Here is a 20,264-nt window from a genome sequence, read left to right on the forward strand (position 1 = left end):
CAGCAACCTCAGGGAGAAGAGATGACCCCGGCCTCCGCCCCATCTGGGGAAGGGAGCAGCAGGTATGCCGCCAGGAGCAGGGCCCGGAGGAGGGGACAAGCGAGTCCGGCGGGGGGGTCAGGAGCGTCCCAGTAGTCGGCGCCCCCTGCATGGCACCAGTGCGTGGACCAGGCCGTGGCGGTTGCGGGAGCGGTGGGGGGCGGCCTGAGGGGATCAGGGGTACAGCGGGTGGGGGTTCGGCCCGGCAGGGTGGCCCCCAGTCCCAGGGACAACAGCAGTGGTCATTTGGCCAGCCAGGGCCCAGGAGGGGCGTCTGAGGGGACACGCAGGGTGAGGAGTCGGTGCACCGGGAGACGCAGGAGCCCTTCTCCCAGGCAGGGAGGCGGGGCTGGCAGCAGGAGGGGCCGGGATTCCAGAGCGCTGCACCACAGACCCCTGGACGGTGGAGCAGGCCCCTCTGGGCGTCCTACTTCTGTGAACGTGTCGGCTGTGGAGAACGGGAGATTGGAGGGTGAGCTGTCCGAGTCTGACGGTGGAGAAGATCGCAGAGAGGATACGGCGCTGGGTCCGAGAGTGGCGGCTGCGAGGCCCAGTCCTGGGCAGCCTGGTGAGTGTAACCCTTCTATTGTGATGTCTACTTTGTTGCATGATTTATTGGGTCTGGGTAGCTTGTAGGGGTCACCTGGTGGGGGTGGGGGGATCGGGGCTGTGGGGCCAGCGGGCCAGCCCCCGGTTTCAAGGGCCTCAGTGGGAGACAAGGGGCAGGAGGGCCTTGGGGGCTTGTTGTTGGGCCTAAAAGAATTGGTGCAGCGGTTTGAGAGTGGGGTGGTGAGCAGGCCAGCCCAGGCATGGACACAGGCCTAGGCTGCGGCCGTGGCGGGGACGACGGGGGGAGCATCTTCGCCTGCGGTCGCTCCGGGGGCACCGGTGGCGGGGGGAGAAGTCCGCGGGTGCTTCTGCCACCGCGGCGGACGTGGTTTCGGAGAAGGTGGGTGAGAAAAGTGCGGATCAGGTGTAGTTGGCTGAGGCGGCGAGAAGCGAGGTCTACGTCTGCTTCGAGGGACCGTTAGGGGCGCATCTGAAGCCGGAAGTGAAAGAAAAAATTTGGAAGGGTGAGTACGTTGAGATTTTCACCCTGCTACCGCTGGAGAAATTCAACCTGGATAGGTTGAAGCCCGAGGAGCGGAAGAAGGAAGACGAGGAGAAGCGGAGGTACCGGTTGATTCCCAGGACCTTCGCTAACTGGCTCCAGGCGTTTGCCATTTTGGCAAGTGTGGTGGGTGAGAAGGCGCCGGAACATTGCTCGGCATTGTTCGTGTATCTGGAAGCCATTAGTGAAGCACACCGGACGTATGGCGGCACAGCGTGGCTCCGGTATGATGAACAGTTCAGGCAGCGGATGGCGCTTCGCTTCGCTGGGACCACCAGGACATTAGCTTGTGGATGAAGCTGATGACGGCGGCGAGGGCTCCTAATCAGTTTTTTCAGCCGGGGGTCGGAGGTTCTGCCACCCCAGGACAACCGGCCGAAAAGCGATGGGGTTATTGTTGGCAGTTTAACGAGGGATCTTGCAAATTCGGGTCGAACTGCCGTTTCAAGCACTTGTGTTCGGGCTGCGGGGGGTCCCATGCCCTTGCAAAATGTTTCAAAAAAGGGAAAGGGCGCCCCGGAGATTCTGTCAACAAAAGGGACGACTCCGGTTCAGGTGGGAAGGATGCTGCCTTTCCTCAATAGATACTCTGACAGGGCAGGGGCACAATTGCTGGAGGCGGGGTTTACTTCAGGTTTTCGGATTCCTTGCTCATTGACGTCGGTGCCCCCATTGGCAAACAATTTAAAATCGGCTCTGCAGCATGCGTCGGTGGTGACGGAGAAGTTGGGTAAAGAAGTCGCGTTGGGCCGCATGGCCGGCCCGTTTCAGGAGGCACCTCTCACAAATCTGGTGGCTTCTCCGCTGGGGGTGGTTCCTAAAAAGGAGCCGAACAAGTTTCGGTTGATCCATCACCTATCATTTCCGAAAGGGGGATCGTGAACGATGCCATCGCACCGGAGGACTGTGCGGTTACGTACACTTCCTTTGACGCGGCGGTGTCGTGGGTTCGGCGGTATGGCCGCGGGACGCTCATGGCAAAGTCAGGCGTTGAATCGGCGTTCTGGCTTTTACCAGTTCACCCGGATAGTTTTTGGCTTTTGGGGTGCCGTTGGGAGGGGGCATTTTACGTGGACCGCTGCCTACCCATGGGGTGTTTGATTTCTTGCGCCCTGTTCGAACAATTCAGTTCCTTTCTGGAGTGGGCCGTTAGGGATGTGTCGGGCATTAACTCGGTCGTCCATTACTTGGACGATTTTTTGTGTGTTGGCCCGGCGGGCTCGAACGTCTACGCGGTCCTCTTAGGAACGCTGCAATACTTGGCGGAACGCTTTTGGTGTTCCTTTGGCTCCGGGTAAGACTGAAGGGCCTAGGAACTGCATCACGTTCTTGGGGATCGAGATCGATTCGGTCAAGATGGAATGCCGCCTGCCCTTGGACAAGTTAGAGTCGTTGCAGGGGGAAATTCGGGGGACCGTAGGGGTCCGCAAGCTGCAGTTGCGGCAGTTACAATCCCTTTTAGGCAAGCTCAATTCCGCGTGTCGGATTATTCCGATGGGGTAAATTTTTTGCCGCAGGTTGGCCATGGCTACGGCCGGGGTTCGGGTCCCCACGCATTTCGTGACACTGAAGCGGGAACACAGGGAGGACCTGAGGGTGTGGCAGGAGTTCCAGGCGGCGTACAATGGACGGGCACTGTGGATGGCGGGTCCCATTAGTAATTGGGATCTGGAGTTGTTTACGGATGCTGCAGGGTCTTCCGGTTTTGGTGCCTATTTCAAGGGACATTGGTGCGTGGCACCGTGGCCCACGGAGTGGGCGGAGGCCGGGTTTCTGAAGAACCTGGTGCTGTTGGAATTGTTTCCCATTGTAGTGGCATTGGAAATTTGGGGGGAGTCGTTTCGGAACCCTAAGGTGCGCTTCAATTGCGAAACCATGGGGGTGGTACAGGTGGTCAATCGGCTGACCGCGGCCTCCGGGCCGGTGGTTAGGCTTGTACGCCGTTGGACTCGCAACAAGGTGGATTGAGTTGTCCGTGAGTAGGACTTATTCGAGGGTGTGGCGGGAATGGTCTGACTGTTTGACAGCGATCGGCATGGCCCTGGGCGATGCGGGCATGGCTCAGGCTGTGTTCTACTTCATTAGCATAGCTATGGAAAAGGGGGTTTCGGCGGCCTCGATTGACAGGAAGCTGGCGGGGTTGGCCTTTTTGTTTAAATGGGAGGAAGGTCAGGACTATACCAAAGAATTCTGTTTGTGTCAGGCGGTGAAGGGTTACCGGAAGGAGCATAGACGGAGAGACGGGCGGCGTCCGGTTTCTTTTCAGGTGCTCCGCGGTCTGTGCGGGGTGTTAGAGACAGTATGTAGTTCCATATACGAACAGTTATTGTTTCGGGTGGCTTTTTCCTTAACCTTTTTTGGGGCTTTCCGGATTGGCGAGATGTTTTGCCCGGCCAGGGCACGACGTGGGGGGTTGGCAATGGGGGAGGTCGAGCTGGGTCAAGGGGTGGTGAGGATTTGGTTATGCAGGTCCAAGACAGATCAGGAAGCGAGGGGGATGCTGGTGGAAGTGGGTTCGATTGCCGAGAGCACTATTTGTCCTGTGGGGGCGGTGGGGGCTTTCCTGCAAGTGAGGCCTCCGGGTCCGGGCCCCTTTTTCGTGCACAGAGATGGTTCCTTTTTGTCCACATTTCAATTCAGGGCTGTTTTTAAAAAATGTGTGATAGCAGCGGGCTTGGATCCAAAAAAATTTTCATCGCACTGCTTCCGCATCGGGGCGGCTACAGAGGCAGCTAGGGCCGGGCTGAGTGCAGGGGCGGTTCGGAGAATTGGGAGGTGGGACTCCGAGAGGTTTAGGCTTTATGTTCGGCCAGAACTGTTAGCATGAGCATGTTGGGGGGTTTAGGTGGGGATATATGTATGTTTTCTGGGGTGGAGTTATGGTTGTAGTGTATTTACTTGGTTTTTGTTTGCAGGATATGATGTTGGCTTAGTATGGATTCTGGGACACTCATACGTGTTTTGGGGTTCGAAGAGAGCAGACATTCGGCCGAATGGGAGACAGCTTCGGATTCCTAGGAACGAGGCGCAGGTTCGCTGGATTGGGGTCCCCAGTATGAGGTGGAACAGGGTGTTGGGTGAGGTGCACAGATTTTCTCGCCTGGATCGTCCGCCTGATGTTCTACTTTTGCACGTGGGGGGTAATGACATGGGGGTCAGGTCCATGAGGGACCTCATCAGAGACATTAAATGTGATTTTCTTAGGCTTAAAGCCGCTTACCCGGGCATGGTCATGATATGGTCAGACATGGTTAGCAGGACGTCGTGGAGGTGGGCGTTGTCGGATAAAAGGAAGTGAGTAGGTTTTTTATCAGGAATGGGGGATTGGCGGGTCGGCATCGGGAACTGGAGTTTGAGACCTGGAGGTATTTGAGGAGTGATGGGGTTCATTTGAACGAGGTGGGACGGATCTGTGGACTTTGGGTCTCCAGGAAGGGATTCAAAGGGGTTTGTGTGTGTGGCGGTGCTCGAAAGGGTAAGGTTTTACCACCTTTCGAGCTGTGGCAGTTTTTTGGGGTCAGTTGAGAAGGTCAAGTGGTGCAGGTGGAAAATAGGTGGTACCCATCCATGGTGATGGGGGTGGTTGGATTTGTACTTCACGGTTACATGGGGTTAACCAGGAAGAGTAAAAGGGGTAGGTCACTGCATTGGTTGGGTATAGCCTCCGAGACAGGGGTTTCCGTCTGGAGGTCAAGAGGTTAAAGGTAATGTGCAGTGACCAGTAGGGTCTATTTATGCTATGACCCAGGATACAGTTTTACAGGAAAGTTGTTTACATGTTAATTATGGTTATTTATTGAAAGTTATATTTTGGTTTAATAAATCAAGGCTTGTCGGCCATTTACTCCAAACATAGTCTGGTCTGGTTTATGGGGGGGTGTTTGGTTTGGAGAGAGGTGGAAGTATTTTGGGTAAGAGTGACATTGAGGTGAGGTGTCAGACAATACAGAGGTCAAGTAAATATTGGGTGTCAAAACTGATTGTTGAGCAATGAAATATGAGATTAAAAAGCAGAATGTATTTCTGCATTGTTTCAGTCCTCTCAACAAATAACAGATTTCACTCCAAATATCTGAGATTTTTTACAAATATTTCAATTTTTTGCAGATCCTGGAGCATTAAAGTGGTTGTAAACTACCCTAACATTACTTTTTTAGGGGCCCCCAGGTGGGTTATGCCATATTGTAGAGAATATTATCACATTATGGCATACTTACCTGTCGAACCAAGCCCTCCAGCTCTTCGATGTGATCAATCCGGTGAGTCTAGGGCGCTTCTATCTTCGCCCGATCCTCCTTACAGGTTCCGTGCCTTTAGCTGCTTGATTGCCCGGGACGCAGTGATGTCACTCCCATGCGCATGGGAGTCACATTGCAGCATTACAGATTGGGATCCTAAAAGTTCACTGAGCTGCGCATGCACAGCTCAATGAACATGATGGCTGATAGGCAGAAGGAAGCATTTATGGCAGAAGAGACCAATAGCAATTTTCTAGCAAACAAACTTTACTACCACTGTAAATCATCTGGCAGTCTTTTCAATTCTAGGCACAGGTCTCCAATTAGACAGTCTTGATAATACATAGTTACATAATAGGTAAGGTTGAAAAAAGACACAAGTCCATCAAGTACAACCTGTGTGTGTGTGCTTTTATGTCAATATTACATTGTATATCCCTGTATGTTATGGTCGTTTAGGTGCTTATCTAATCGTTTTTTGAAATTATCGATGTTCCCCGCTGAAACTACTGCTTGTGGAAGAGAATTCCACATTCTTACCGCTCTTACCGTTTTTCTTCTAATTTTAGTGAATGGCCACGAGTCTTTTTAAATGCCCTTTCGCAGAAAAGTTTTATGCCTATTGTGGGGTCACCAGTACAGTATTTGTACATTGAAATCGTATCCCCTCTCAAGCATCTCTTCTCCAGAGAGAATAAGTGCAATGCTTGTAATCTTTCCTCATAACTAAGATTCTCCAGTCCCTTTATCAGCTTTGTTGCCCTTCTTTGGACTCACTCTAATTCCAGCACATCCTTCCCGAGGACTGGTGCCCAGAACTGGACAGTATACTCCAGGTACGGCCAGACCAGAGTCTTGTAGATTGGGATAATTATCGTTTTATCTCTGGAGTTAATTGCATGCCATTTCTACTAGGACCCCCAGGTCCTTTTCCATCCTTCCACAGAGGTTTTTTCCCCTAGTGAGTAGATTGCATTCATGTTTTTGCCACCCAAATGCATTATTTTAAATTTTTCTACATTAAACCTCATTTGCCATGTGGTTGCCCACCCCATTCATTTTTCTTTTTGCCTAGGGCCCACTTTTTATCTTGCACATGGGCCCACTGATTTCATGATATGCCCCTGATCAGGGGTATGACTTAAAACTGTAAGAGATCTGGTTGCTAAAACTTTCTTCCAGCTGAGGTTCGAATATCTCTTTAATGAACCATAAAAGTAGGCCACATTTCATGTAAAAGAAAATAGAACCAACTTAAGGTGTCGACACCAGAATACCTCTTACATCAGGCTTCCCCATCAGAGTACTTCCATAGGTCAGTTGTCCCCATCAGAGTTCCCCCATACATAAGGTGTCCCCACCAGAGTACCCCCTTACATCAGTTATCACTGTCAGGGTGCCCCCTTACAACAGGTGTCCTCATCAGCGTTCCCTCATAAATAAGTTCCACTATTGTACCCCTGTAGATCAGTTGCCCCCATCACAATACTCCCTTATATCTCGTGTCCCCATCAGAGTGCTCCCTTACATCAGGTGTTCACATCAAAGTTTCCTCTGGTATCAGGTGTTCCCATCAGGGTGGCCCCTTAAATAATGTGTTCCCATCAGAATGCTTCTTACACCAGGTGTCCCCATCACAGAGCCCCTTACATAAGATGTTCCCATCAAGGTACCCCTTACATAAGAAGTTCCCTCCAAAGTGCCCCCATACATCTGGTTACCCCATCAAAGTGCCCCCATACATCAGGGTTTCCCCTCAGAGTAACCCCTTACATCAGGTGCTCTAATCACAGTGCCCCTTCATAATGTGTTCCCATCAATATATTCCCTAATATAAGAAGTCTCCATCAGAGTTCCCCCCAATACATCTGCTGCCCCTATCAGAATACACTCTTTTATCAGTTTCCCCCATCAGAGTGCCCCTATACATCTGGTGCCCCTTATCAGAATAACCCAAAAATAAAGGGACCCTGGATGCTCTCATTTATCGGTTTCCCCCATCAGAGTGCCCCCATACATCAGGTGTCCTACTCAAAGTGCTCCCTTATATCAAGCGTTCTCTTCGCAGTCCCACTTATATAAGGTGTTACCATCAGGGTACCCACTAGGAAGTCGCCATCAGAGTGCCATCCATACGTGTAACCTCATAAAACAGGAACCTCAATCAGAATACCCTCATATATCAGTTTCCCTCATCAGTGTGCCCCTTACATAAGGTGTCCCCATCAGAGTGCCCTAAACATCAAGTTCCCCGATCAAAGTGCCATCAAACATCAAGTTTTCCCATCAGAGTGCCCCCATACATGAGGTTCCCCCATCAGTGTGTGCCCATTTGTCAGCTGCCTCATCAGAGTGCCCACATACATCAGGTATCCATATCATAGTGCCCCTTCCATAAAGTGTTCCCATCAAGGTACCCCCCTACATCTGGTGCCCCTATCAGAGTAAATTATTACATGAGTTGCCCCTATAAGAGTAACCCCATAAAACAGGAACTCCAATCAGAATACCCTCATATGTCAGTTGCCCTATCAGTGTGCCCCCTTACATAAGGTGTCCCTATACATCAGGAGTCTGCATCAGAATTCCCCCATATACAATGTTTCCCCATCAGTGTGCTCCAAACTAGCAGCACCATCAGAGTGCCCCCATACATTAGGTGTCTCCATCAGTGTGTCCCTTTAAATCAGGTGCCACCATCAAAGTGCCCCCTTACATAATATGTTCCCATCAGAGTGCCCCCATATATCAGGTGCCCTATCAGAGTGCCCTAATACATCAGGTACCCCTATACATCAGGTGCCCCATCAGAGTGCCTCTATACATCAGGTGCCCCCATCAGGTTTCCCCATACATCAAGTGTCCTCATCAGAGTGCCCCCACATTCTCAATCGGGGTGCCCCCTTACATAATGTGTCTCCATCAGAGTGCCCCCTTATATAATGTGTCTCCATCAGAGTGCCCCTAACATCAGATTCCCCCATCAGAGTTTCCCCATAAATCAGGTATCCCCTTACATAAGGTGTTTCCATCAGGGTACCCCTTACATAAGCAGTCCCCATCAAAGTGTGCCCATACATCTGATGGTCTCATCAGAATACCCTCATATTAGTTGCCCCCACCAGAGTGCCCCCAAACATCAAGTTCCCCCATCAGAGTTCCCCTCATGCAACAGGTGTCCTCATCAGAGTGCCCCCATACATCAGGTGTCCCCCTCACAGTGCGCCCTTACATCAGGTGTCCCCAGTTGAGTGCCCCCTAATATAATGTGTGCCTATTACAGTGCCCCCATACATCAGATGCCCATGACAGTGCCCCTATACATCAAGTGCCCCATCAGAGTGCCCCATACATTACGTGTCTCCAACAGGGTGCCCCCTTAAATAATATGTCCCTATCAGAGTGCTCCCATACACCAGAATCTCCCCTTACATATTGTATCCCCATTAGAGTGCCCTATGCATCAGATTCCCCTATCAGAATACTTACATAATGTGTCTCTATCAGAGTACCCCTTTCATTGGATTCCCCTATAAGAATCTCACTATAGATCAGTAGATTCCATTACAGCCAGGCAGGCAGACATGTAATGACGTTGGTTTCTATGATGTGGTCCACCATTTAATGAGGACTGGTCTAGATAATGATATCAAAACATCCGACAGCTTTTTAATATCTTTTTTTCTAAACTGACATTGTTTTTCAATGTAGCTATTTTTTATTTTTTAGGTGAGATGAAAAAGATTGATGATAGCTTACTTCACGATAGCCTGATACGAGCAAAGCGCTTAGTCGATAACGCTTATACTGAAACTCGTAAAAGGTAAGGTAAGCTAGGGATGTTGAAATGCAACTTATGTCTTGTTTAATTTCATTTTTTTTTTTCAAAATTTCAGAAAATCACAAACATTATCTTGAAACATATACAATACAATTTATCCTATTAGTTCCTATCCCCTCCCCTGCGATAGCAAAATAGAGGGAGGGGGGTTGGAACCACACAAAATGGTGGGGGGGCGGGATCTGAGGGTGCTCGCTCACCCCCCATCCTATACTCCAGGCTGCATGCTCGGATAAGGGTCTGGTATAGATTTTGGGAGTGGACCCCACGCCAATTATTTTTGTTACATTATGGTGTGGCGTTCCCCTTAATATCCATACCAGACCTGAAGGGTCTGGAATGAACTGGGAGGAAACCACTCCAATTTTAGATTTTTATCTATATTGTCGGGAGCCGGCAATTCATTACAGCCACAAGCAATTTTAAATGAGATTTTTTCCTTTAGAAATATAATTTTGCTGTGGTACTGTAATACACATCGGCCAGGTGCACTACTTTACAGGCAGACTAAGGCGACCCCCCAGGTACGATATTTAAAGGAATATTTAATTTTTATAGAATTTTTTATTTTATTAAATATTGAATTTTTTCACTGTAAGCATTTTTAAAATCACTGCGCCTGAAAAAAATGCAGTTTTTAAAACTTTTTTTTGCATTGATATATGTCCCCTGGGGCAGTACCCAGGTTCCCAAACACTTTTTATGGCAATAACTTGTATAAAAGCCTTTAAAATTAACACCTGATTTTTCATGTTCGTGTCCTATAAACTTTAATGGTGTTTTCATGTTCGCACACATTTTTTGCCTGTTCGTGGTGTACTGGTGCGAACCGAACTGGGGGGGGGGGGGGGTTTCAGCTCATCCCTAATGATTATAATCGTCTCAGCACAACTTAATGCTAGGGTCTACTGCTGTAATCTGTTTATTAGGGTGTTATGTGTTCACTGTTAAAATAGTACTTAGCCCACAACAGTAAAAACAGTCTATATATGCAGTAAAGCATCCTTGTTATACTCACTGTGGAACCTAAGGGGTTAATCATCTGCATTGTGGAAAAAGGCTGTTTGAACCTGTCTTCTTTGACCCTTCCCTTCTTACACAGTCCTCAAACCATCTCCTGATAGTACAGAGTCTTGGGGTGCTCTGCATAGCTCAGTTTGGTGTGTATTGCTAGAGAGCTTTGTTTTCTTTCTTATGAGAGTGCATGTGATCAACACTGGGTCTATCAGCACTGTCCAGACAGAGGGTCAGGTATACTGCAGCCTCATAGGACAATCAGCGTAAAATGAAAACTCCTCCTACAAGCTTTAACCAGACACTGATAGAAATCACAAGACTGCTCTAACTGTTGAGAAAAGTTATTTAGCAGTTTATATTTACTAAAATATTTGCATTTCCATGTTCTCTGTACTTTACTATACCAGATATAGAGCTCAGTGGAACCACAAAAAAATGCAGTTTAAAAGAAAGTAACTATTGTTTCTATGGGGGGGGGGGGGGGGGTGTTGGGACAGACACCTCCTTCTATGCCTTTCCTAAAGATACTCCTACTCCAGGTTTTCATACGGCTGGTCACATGGTCAAAAACTGACCAAGTTGTAGCCACTGTAAGCCACTGTCGTATGCTAAGGTGACCAGATTTTTAAAATGAAATCCGGGGACATCTTTTTTTTTTTTACTAGTAATGGCAGCAATCAGCGACTCATATCGGGACTGCGATATTGCGGTGGACAAATCGGACACTAATGCCGCGTACACACAACCGGTTTTCCCGTCGGAATAAGCTCCAAAGGTTTTTCAGACGGAGTTCCGCTGAAACTGTCTTGCCTGCACACGATCACACCAAAGTCCAACCATCTAGAATGCGGTGACGTACGACGGGGCTAGAAAAAGGAAGTTCAATAGCCAGTAGCCAATAGCTGCCATCTCGTACTTGCTTCAGAGCATGCGTAGTTTTTAGTCTGTCGGAACAGCATACAGACGAGCGGTTTTTACAATAGGAATTGGTTCCATCGTAAATATTTAAAACATGTTCTATTTCTAGGTCCGTCAGAATTTTCGAAAAAAAAAGTAAGATGATGCCCACACACGATCAGAATATCCGATGAAAAGATTCAGTCTGGCTTTTTCTGTCGGACATTCCACTCGTGTGTACGTGGCATTAGTGACACTTTTCACACTTTGTGGGAACCAGTGACACTAATACAGTGATCAGTGCTAAAAATATGTACTGTCACTGTACTAATGAAACTGGCTGGGAAGGGGCTAACATCTAGGACAATCAATGGGTTAAATGTGTGCCTAACAAGTGTTTTCTCACTGTGGGGCAGGTGATTTTACTAAGGGAAAACATAGATCCTTGTACCTGCTTTGCAGTAACACTGGATCAATGTCTTACTGGCAGAATGGCAAACTGCCTTGTTTACATAGGCAGACCACTAGGTGAGTCCGCCGGATCCGATGATTGGCTCTGATACCCAGAAATGCAGGATCACGTATATAAGTGATCCTGCTATCAGGTGATCCGCAACTGGTTAAGATCATCAGCATTATGACAAATCACAGGCAGCAGGCACTCTATCATGGCTCTGGCTGGCTCTGTCACAGTGTGTCACATAACTTGACTGCTGGGTGCTGATTTTGTTAACTTATGACCAATAAGTGCCCGCTGCCTGTGAGTTCTGATACCATCCATTATGCCAGAGAGACAGACACAGTGCAATGTAGTCTATTCACAGACACCCCCAAAACACACCTGTATTGAAGCCTTGAAGGCACTGGCAGCCCCATGATTGGATCTGCTTCCCCTCTATTCCTGCTGCTGGACATCATCAGCTGAGCTCTGCTGCCTCTCTCTGCCCGTTGCCTCCTCCGCCTGCCTCACAGCCTCTCAGGTCTCACTCCGGATCGATTTCTTCAGTTTCAGCACATGCCCATTCAGCTCCACTCACACGTTCTTCTGCCTTGGCTCAAATCCCTACCAGCCGCCTACCTGATTATCTCCTTGCCTTCCCCGGCAGAGTCATTTTCCTCCGCTCCCCACCCAGTTGTAGACAGGGCCCGGAGGAAAATGACTCTGCCAGGGAAGGTAAGGAGACAAGCAGGCGGGCGGCTGGTCGGGATTTGAGCCAAGGCAGAAGAACATGTGAGCGGAGCTGAAACTGAAGAAATAGTCCATCCGCTCTGACCAGCACATTTAATCATAAAGGGGCACAGATAATGGAAAAAATACACCTCCCTAAGCTAGTAGGAGCGGGGGGAGTGTAATTCAGATTATTTTTTTTTATTCTGCACTGACTGTCTTTGAAAATTGCCCCAGCTCCTGTTGAAGTCAATCCGGGGACAAAACCGGGGACAGAATTGGTCCGGGGACAGTGTCCTCAATCCGGGGACTGTCCCCTGAAACCAGGGACATCTGGTCACCCTACGCTATGCAAAAACCCACTCTGAGAAATCACTTGCATCCATTATTGCAGCATATAAATATAGAGGGGAAGGCAAAATAAATATCATTCAGTTAGTGTTTAAAGGCCTGTGAGTGGTTTGATCAGCTAAATGGCACCATGACAAAGGGCACAGGCATACATAAAACAAAGAGGAACACCAGTCTCCTGCATTCTATGGTAGGTTTTTACCTTTGTCAGAATATTTAGTGCAACTTGCAGAATAATGTGTTTTTTGTCTTCTCAGCCTGAAGGAACGAGCAAAGAGAGAGTCTCCGAGACCTGCTGATATTATAGCATACTTAAGACAACCCGTAGGCCAATGCAGAAACTTAATAAGAGCTGCTGATTACATGGATGTGACCCTCAAGCTTACTGCTGAGAAACTAAAATATATCTATCCAAATTCCGTTAATATTTCAGGTATCACATTAAAATAAATATTTCAGAACTGCCCAGAAAACTAGAAATGTTATAATTTTTAAAATAAAAAGCACAAACTGTATACTGTGCAGCCATGACCAAAATTTTTCAGAATGACACACAAATATTCATTTTCACAGTCTGCTGCTTCAGTGTTTTTAGATCTTTTTGTCAGATGTTACTATGGTGTACTGAAGTATAATTACAAGCATTTCAAGCGTCAAAGGCTTTTATTGGCAATTAGATTAAGTTATGCAAAGAGTCAATATTTTCAGGGTTGACCCTTCTTTTTCAAGACCTCTGCAACTCGTCCTGGCATGTTGTCAATCAACTTCTGGGCCTGACTGATGGCAGCCCATTCATGCATAATCAGGAGTTTGTCAGAATTTGTGGGGTTTTTTTGTTCACCCGCCTCTTGAGGAATGACTACAAGTTCTCAATGGGATTAAGGTCTGGGGAAATTCCTGGCCATAGACCCAAACTGTTGATGTTTTGTTCCCCAAGACACTTGGTTATTACGTTTGCCTTATGGCAAGATGCTCCACCATGCTGGAAAAGGCATTGTTCGTCATCAAAATGTTCTTGGATGGTTGGGAGGGGTTGTTTTTAGAGGATGTTTTGTACTATCCTTTATTCATGGTTGTGTTCTTGTGAATTTCAAAATTGTGAGTGAGCCCACTCCCTTGGCTGAGAAGCAACCCACACATCAATGGTCTCAGGATGCTTTACTGTTGACATGACACAGGACTGATGGTAGTGCTCACCTTTTCTTCTCCAGATTCTCAAGGTTTTTTCTGGATGCCCCAAACAATCAGAAAGGGGATTCATCAGAGAAAATGACTTTACCCCAGTCCTCAGCAGTCCAATCCATGTACATTTTGCAGAATATCAGTCTGTTCCTGAAGTTTTTCCTCAAGAGAAGGGGCTTGAAGATAATTCTATGCATGAAGATAAAAAAAACCTTCTGTGTGTAGCAGCCTCCCCAGCACCCTCTAATTACTTAGCTGAGCCCCATCTCTCTCCAGCGATGTCTACGAGTATTCTAGCCATCTGGGACTCTCCTGATTGGCTGAGACACAGCAGCAGCACCATTGGCTCCTGCGGCTGTCAAAGTCAGTTAGCCAATCAGGGGAGAGAGGGGGTGCAGCCGGGTTAGGGCTCCATGTCTGAATTGACACAGGGAGCTGTGACTTGGCTTGGATGCCCCCATAGCAAGCTGCTTGCTGTAGGGGCACTTGACAGGAGAGAGGGGCCAGGAGCACCGAAGAGGAACCCAAGAAGAGGAGGATCCAGGCTGCTCTGTGCAAAACCAACTGCACAGAGGAGGTAAGTATAACATGTTTGTTATTAGAAAAAAAAAAAGATACTTTACAATCACTTTAAGCCTGCTTTTCTCCTTGAAGTTCTTGATGATCCGATAAATGGTTGATTTAGGCACAATCTTGGTAGCAGAAATATCCTTGCTTGTGAATCCCTTTTTTGCAGGTAGCCATGAAACAGAGGAAGAACAGTGGTTTCAAGCATCACCCTTCTTTTAAAGCTTCCATTCTGTTATTCTAACTCAATCGGCATTACAGAGTGATTTCCAGCCTTGGCCTCATCAACACTGACACCTGTGTTAACGAGAGAATCACTGACATGATGTCAGCTGGTCCTTTTGTGGTAGAACTGAAATGCTGTGGAAATGTTTTTGTTAGGGGATTCATCTTCATGGGAAAGAGGGACTTTGCAATTAATTGCAATTCATCTGATCACTCTTCATAACATTCTGGAGTATATGCAAATTGCGATCATAAAAAATAAAAAAAATGAGGCAGTAGACTTTGTTAAAAATTAATATTTGTGTCATTCTCAAAACTTCTGGCCAGGGCTGTATTATCCAAATTTAGAAATTATATTTCAAATATGGCTATGATTTCTACTTTAGATAATTTGTTAATTGTGTGTTAATTTCATGTTTTTTGAAATAGCATTGTCAGCAAATCACAAAATTCAGATACATTAAATTCAGATTTTCAACAAGAATTGGAATAAATACACCCTCTTTTCTCCCCCCAGTCAAAGAGGGATATTCATACAAGTGTACATGAAGCCAGTTGATGTCAATTAATAATACTAGGCTCTTTCCTGTAATAATCATCTATACCATTCACAGCTGCAGACTGTTAGTAGAGTTGCCTGTATCTAGCAGGGAGATCTGGACTCCAGTACACTTATTTCGCTGCTGTATTCCTGTGTAGCCTTGCCCCTATCCTGACCAATAGTAGTGTGTATAGTTGGCAAAAGCAAAGAACTTAATATCATTCTTCAAACTTAAAGGAGCTGGAGAGTCCATTATATACATTGCTCAGGATACAGCCTCAACACATTTCACCCTTTTCCAGTTAAATAGAGAGTGGCTCATATAAAGAAAAATTGTAGGAACTACTGTGTAAAAGTTCCTGAAGCTCTAAATAGGGTAGACAAAGCAGACACAGTGGGGGTTATTCACGAAAGGAAAATCCACTTTTGTACTTGAAAGTAAAGTTGCTGTAGATCCGAGCGGGACATACAAGGAAAATAAAAAACTGAATTTTAGCTTTTACATGATTGTATGATAAAATCAGCAGAGCTTCCACTTTCAGATCTACCCCTTAGATCTAGAGCAGAAATAAGCAATTAGCGGACCTCCAGCTGTTGCTGAACTACAAGTCCCATAAGGCATAGCAAGACTCTGACAGCCACAAGCATGACACCCAGAGGCAGAGGCATGATGGGACTTGTAGTTTTGCAACAGCTGGAGGTCCGCTAATTGCATATCCCTGATCTAGAGCAACTGCATTTTCAAGTGCACTTGTAGTGCAAAGTGGATTTTCTTTTCGTAAATAACCCCCGTATACTTACATATAAAATTATACTTTGGAAGTACAGTATCTCATGCATTTAAAACAAACATTTTAACCAGGCCTTTTTTTCTCAGAAAATAGGTTCAGGAACTCAACCACAACCTCCCAGAAACCCCCTACCCCCACACACACCCTCCAAAGCACATCGAATAGTGGATGTGGTCAAATTTCACAAACAGTTGAAGTGTCTTAAAGGGGCATTAAATACCAGGAGTGCATTATGTACAGAATGTAGAGTTTGGGTTTTGTTACACACCTTCTTCAACAGGGGCCTACCTCTGCATCCCCTATTCACATCTCACTTTCACCCCTCTTCAGCTCTGACCTTTGTATGCAACCCCCTTCCACTGCCACTATCTTCTTCCTCATTAAAAGCTCCACCATCTTCTACTTGTCTTAATTGTGTTGCTGTATTAAGCTGAAGCGCCCAGGGGGCTCTAGTACCTACCTACACACTGTAGGTGGCTCTGCCTCTCTCACTTGCAGGGAGATCATCTAGTGGGGGTATCAGCACCTGCACCTCCCTTGTCTCCATCATACACTCAGTGGGAGCCACTCAGATGATCAGATCTGTGGGAGCTGTTGGGAGACAAGCTGTCACTTGTAAACACAGAAGCCAAACTTCTGTGTTTACAAGTGATAGTGTTGAACAGGAAGCTGAGGGCCTGAGCCAGAGGTATTGGAAGTTGAGTTCCACCAAAAATCCCTGAACTATTCCTAACTTCTGATTTCTTTTGAGAGATACTGTATAGCAGTATAGCAGTTATGGTGAAACGTGGCACCCCAGATGTTTTGGAACTACATTTCCCATGATGCTCATGCACTCTGCAGTGTAGTTGAGCATCATGGGAAACGTAGTTCCAAAACATCTGGGGTGTCAAGGTTTTCCATCACTGCCCTATGGGAAAAGATGCCAATTAATGTGTTTCCATTATTGTCTAGATGTGCTGACTGCCCAGCAGAAGGAAATTCTTAATAAACTGACGGGATGTGCATACCAGTTCCTGCCTAAGGTTTGCTCTGAATCTCCCTACCGCACTATCAATGGGGAGTGTAATAATAGGTGAGAACCCCTCGTTATTTGCAGCACTCACTCCCAGGATGTTCCCAGTCAACCTGTTTTACAAAAGCATCATCTCAAAAAAAAGAAAAAAGACAGAAAAGGAAATGAATGGAACTCTTTGTGACAGTGACAAAGGCAGCACTAAAAACATGTGTAGCACTAACCCCCGAAGGAGCTGCTGATTATTTTTGAGCTTACTGTTACCTTCCGCTTCTTCTTATGGCACGCTTGGGTGATGTCCCGTGGTAGATGACCCAGCAACTTGAGACTGACAATAGATCCAGTTGAATGGATTTTATTTGCAATCTTCAACCATTGAACCGTCTTTAACTTGGGATCAGAGGGTTGGAAAGGAAAGTTCAGGTACTCTCAATGTCAAAGTCAAAAACGTTAAGGAACTTGCTTACTTTGATTGCATCCAGAGAATAGCCATTCGCAGCTGGATGAACACTCAGGTTGGACAGTCCCTCTCTCACAAGGCCTAGCAGCCAACAAGGTGCTTACTCAGGAACAAAGTCTGTATCACCGACGTTGTTGCAGAACACATAGGAAATTAAGCTGTAGAACACTTGTAGGATACCTGGATCTTTCAACCAGCTTGGTGATATCCACAAGACCGAATTCTCTCGGTTACTTCAGCCCTTCCAGGCTCAAGAAACCGTAGACGGCACCCAACTACCTCAGAATCCTCCTTTAGTTTCCCTGCCATGAGCTAGCTAGCCCCGAGGCATTCAAGTTGGGTGGATCCGCACCCCAGGCCATAGCCTTCCTGTGGGCTGGTCAGGAGGACCAGGACCAAGTACTCAACACTTCATACGGGATTAGAACCCCCGAACCACATGACAGCCGTGTCTTAAACACCCTCTCCCAGAAGGCACAGCAGGAGGGCCATTCCCACTGACCTGGCTCCGAAAGAGAGTAACTAAACCTGACTAGACCATAGTTACACGCCTGCCACCAGAGACAGCGCCCCCTTGTGGTCAGACTGAACATTTCACAGCCCAGTCAGACTAACACAAAAGTCCAATTTAGACAAATAGGCCCAAACCAAACTTTAGTCTGGGTAAGTTTTAACTTTGAAAAACATAGAGGGTGCTCTTCAGGAGCCCACCGCTACACATGTTTTTTCTACTTAAAATCTCTCTTAGGGGTTTTATTGCTGTATTTGCCCCTTTTATAAATAGGATCAGGAAATCAGGGGAAACGTCAACTGCATTTAAAGCCCAAAACTACCTTAAGGCCGGGTTCACACCGCTGCGATGCGGGAACGCCGCGAATCCGCGGCGTTTTCCCGCATCGCATGACTCCCGCCGGCAGTTCACACTGCCCTATGCGGACGGCTGGGAGTGTCAATGATATGTTAATGACACCCCCAGATCCGTCCGCATATCGCAGTGCGATCTGCCGACCCGCACAGGAATCGGATCGCATGGTGTGAACCCCCATGCGATCCGATTCTGTTGCGGACCAAAAAAAGGGTCCCGTGCGAGTTTGCTGCGGGAGCGATGCGAATTCAGCCATACTATCTGTATGGCTGAACTCGCATCGCTACGGAGATCGGATGTGATTTGCGGTGCGAATCACATCCGGATCTCCCCCCGCAGCAGTGTGAACCCGGCCTAAAGAAGACCTTACCTCCTTCACCCCTATTTTCCCCCCTCCCTTATTTCATTCTTTTTTTGGCGGGGGGTTGTTTTTTGGGTCATTTGTTATGACCGAAATTAGTACTTTTGAATAAATTTGTAAACTCAAAAATTTGAAAATAAGAAAGAAAATCTGAAAATTCTAAATAATAACTAACTAATAATAACTAACTATTAAATTATAGATATTGGAATTTCCTTTCAAATTTGGCTGTTTGTGAACCTAACAAATATGAATTTATCAGAGATTAAGAATTATTCAAAATAACGAATGCCGCATCTAAACAAATGTTATGTAATGAAGTAATAATAATGAATAAAAATATTAAAAAAAGGTTTTATTATTTATTATTATTAATTTGTTATGTTCCATTCGTTTAGATGCTGCATTGGTTATTTTGGATAATTCATAACTTGGAAATTCCAATACCTATTATTTAATAGTTAGTAATAGTTATTAGTTATTTCAGATTTTCGGATTTTCGGTTTTTCTAATTTTCAAATTTCCTAATTTTCGAATTATCGAATTTACAGTTTTTGGATTTTCAAATATTTGAATTTTCGGATTTTCATTCTTATTTTTGGATTTTCTGATTTTCAAATTTTATAATTTCCTAATTTTCTAATTATCGAATTTCCAGTTTTCAGATTTTTGGATTTTGAAATATTAGAATTTTCGGATTTTTTGAATTCCACATTTTTGAATTTTCAATTTTACTATTTACGAATTTCCAAATCTTCAAATTTGGTAAAATTTCATTAAACAGGTTTTCATTAATTAGAATATTTCCGAATGAATGAATTTGTCTAATTTCGGTGAAAAATTCATTCGGAACAAAACAAATTGCACTTGTCTAATAGCCAGGTTGTTAAATAAAATCATAGTCAGAAGCATGGTGATCAAGTGGTGTTCTTTAGGGGTCCTTTTCACCACAGCACACCTGGTCCCACACCACCATATTCTTCTAATGTCACTAGGGGGCCATCTGTCTCTAATGGGTTGATGAGCAAGTGTTTTGTGCATAATCGGGGGGGGTTGTGACTGCAAAAAAAAAAAACATGATTGCAAAGCTAGCCCCTCTGACCCTCTGATGATGCAGTGCATGTGTCATAGAGTACACCAGGAACTAGGATATGGGTATCCCAGGCAAATGTCATTCTAGCTTGAGCAGAAAAGAGGAAGTATAAGGAGAGGTCCCCCAAAAATATATCCCCCCCCCAAAAAAAAACATCCAATTCTGTTAAATAAAGTAGATATGTAAAGTTCTGCTTTAGGGTCAGTGCAGGTGGCAAAAAAGTGCGATACGACTGGTGAGGGGTTGAGGGATTTAATATACAGGAAAGGAGGCCCGGATATCAACTGCAGCATGGATTCGCTTCAATGCACAGTAAGGACCACTGGATAGCAAGGGCTCAAACTTGATTATTACAGTAAACTTTATCTTACAATATTCAAAACTAAGAAAAAAAAAATATTTGTTTTCAGTCATACTAAAGTAAAACTCCAGGGAGACATACAGCGGTGATTATTGTAATTATTTTATGTCAAATCATTGAAATTATAAATCGTTTGTACAC

General features: G+C 46.1%; 1 pseudogene across 1 annotated transcript in view; it reads left to right on the forward strand.

Moving 5' to 3' along the window:
* The window catches only part of LOC143984112 (myeloperoxidase-like), a 96,435-nt pseudogene that overhangs the window by 4,666 nt on the left and 71,505 nt on the right, over positions 1–20,264 (forward strand). Inside the window, exons 2-4 of the transcript XR_013274712.1 lie at positions 9,118–9,211; positions 12,920–13,095; positions 16,923–17,043. The product of XR_013274712.1 is annotated as a myeloperoxidase-like (transcript). The remainder of the gene's footprint in view (positions 1–9,117; positions 9,212–12,919; positions 13,096–16,922; positions 17,044–20,264) is intronic.

The sequence above is a fragment of the Lithobates pipiens genome, unplaced genomic scaffold (assembly GCF_037356315.1).
Source record: "Lithobates pipiens isolate NorthernLeopardFrog02 unplaced genomic scaffold, aLitPip1_a1.2 Scaffold_16, whole genome shotgun sequence".
Taxonomy (NCBI): domain Eukaryota; kingdom Metazoa; phylum Chordata; class Amphibia; order Anura; family Ranidae; genus Lithobates; species Lithobates pipiens.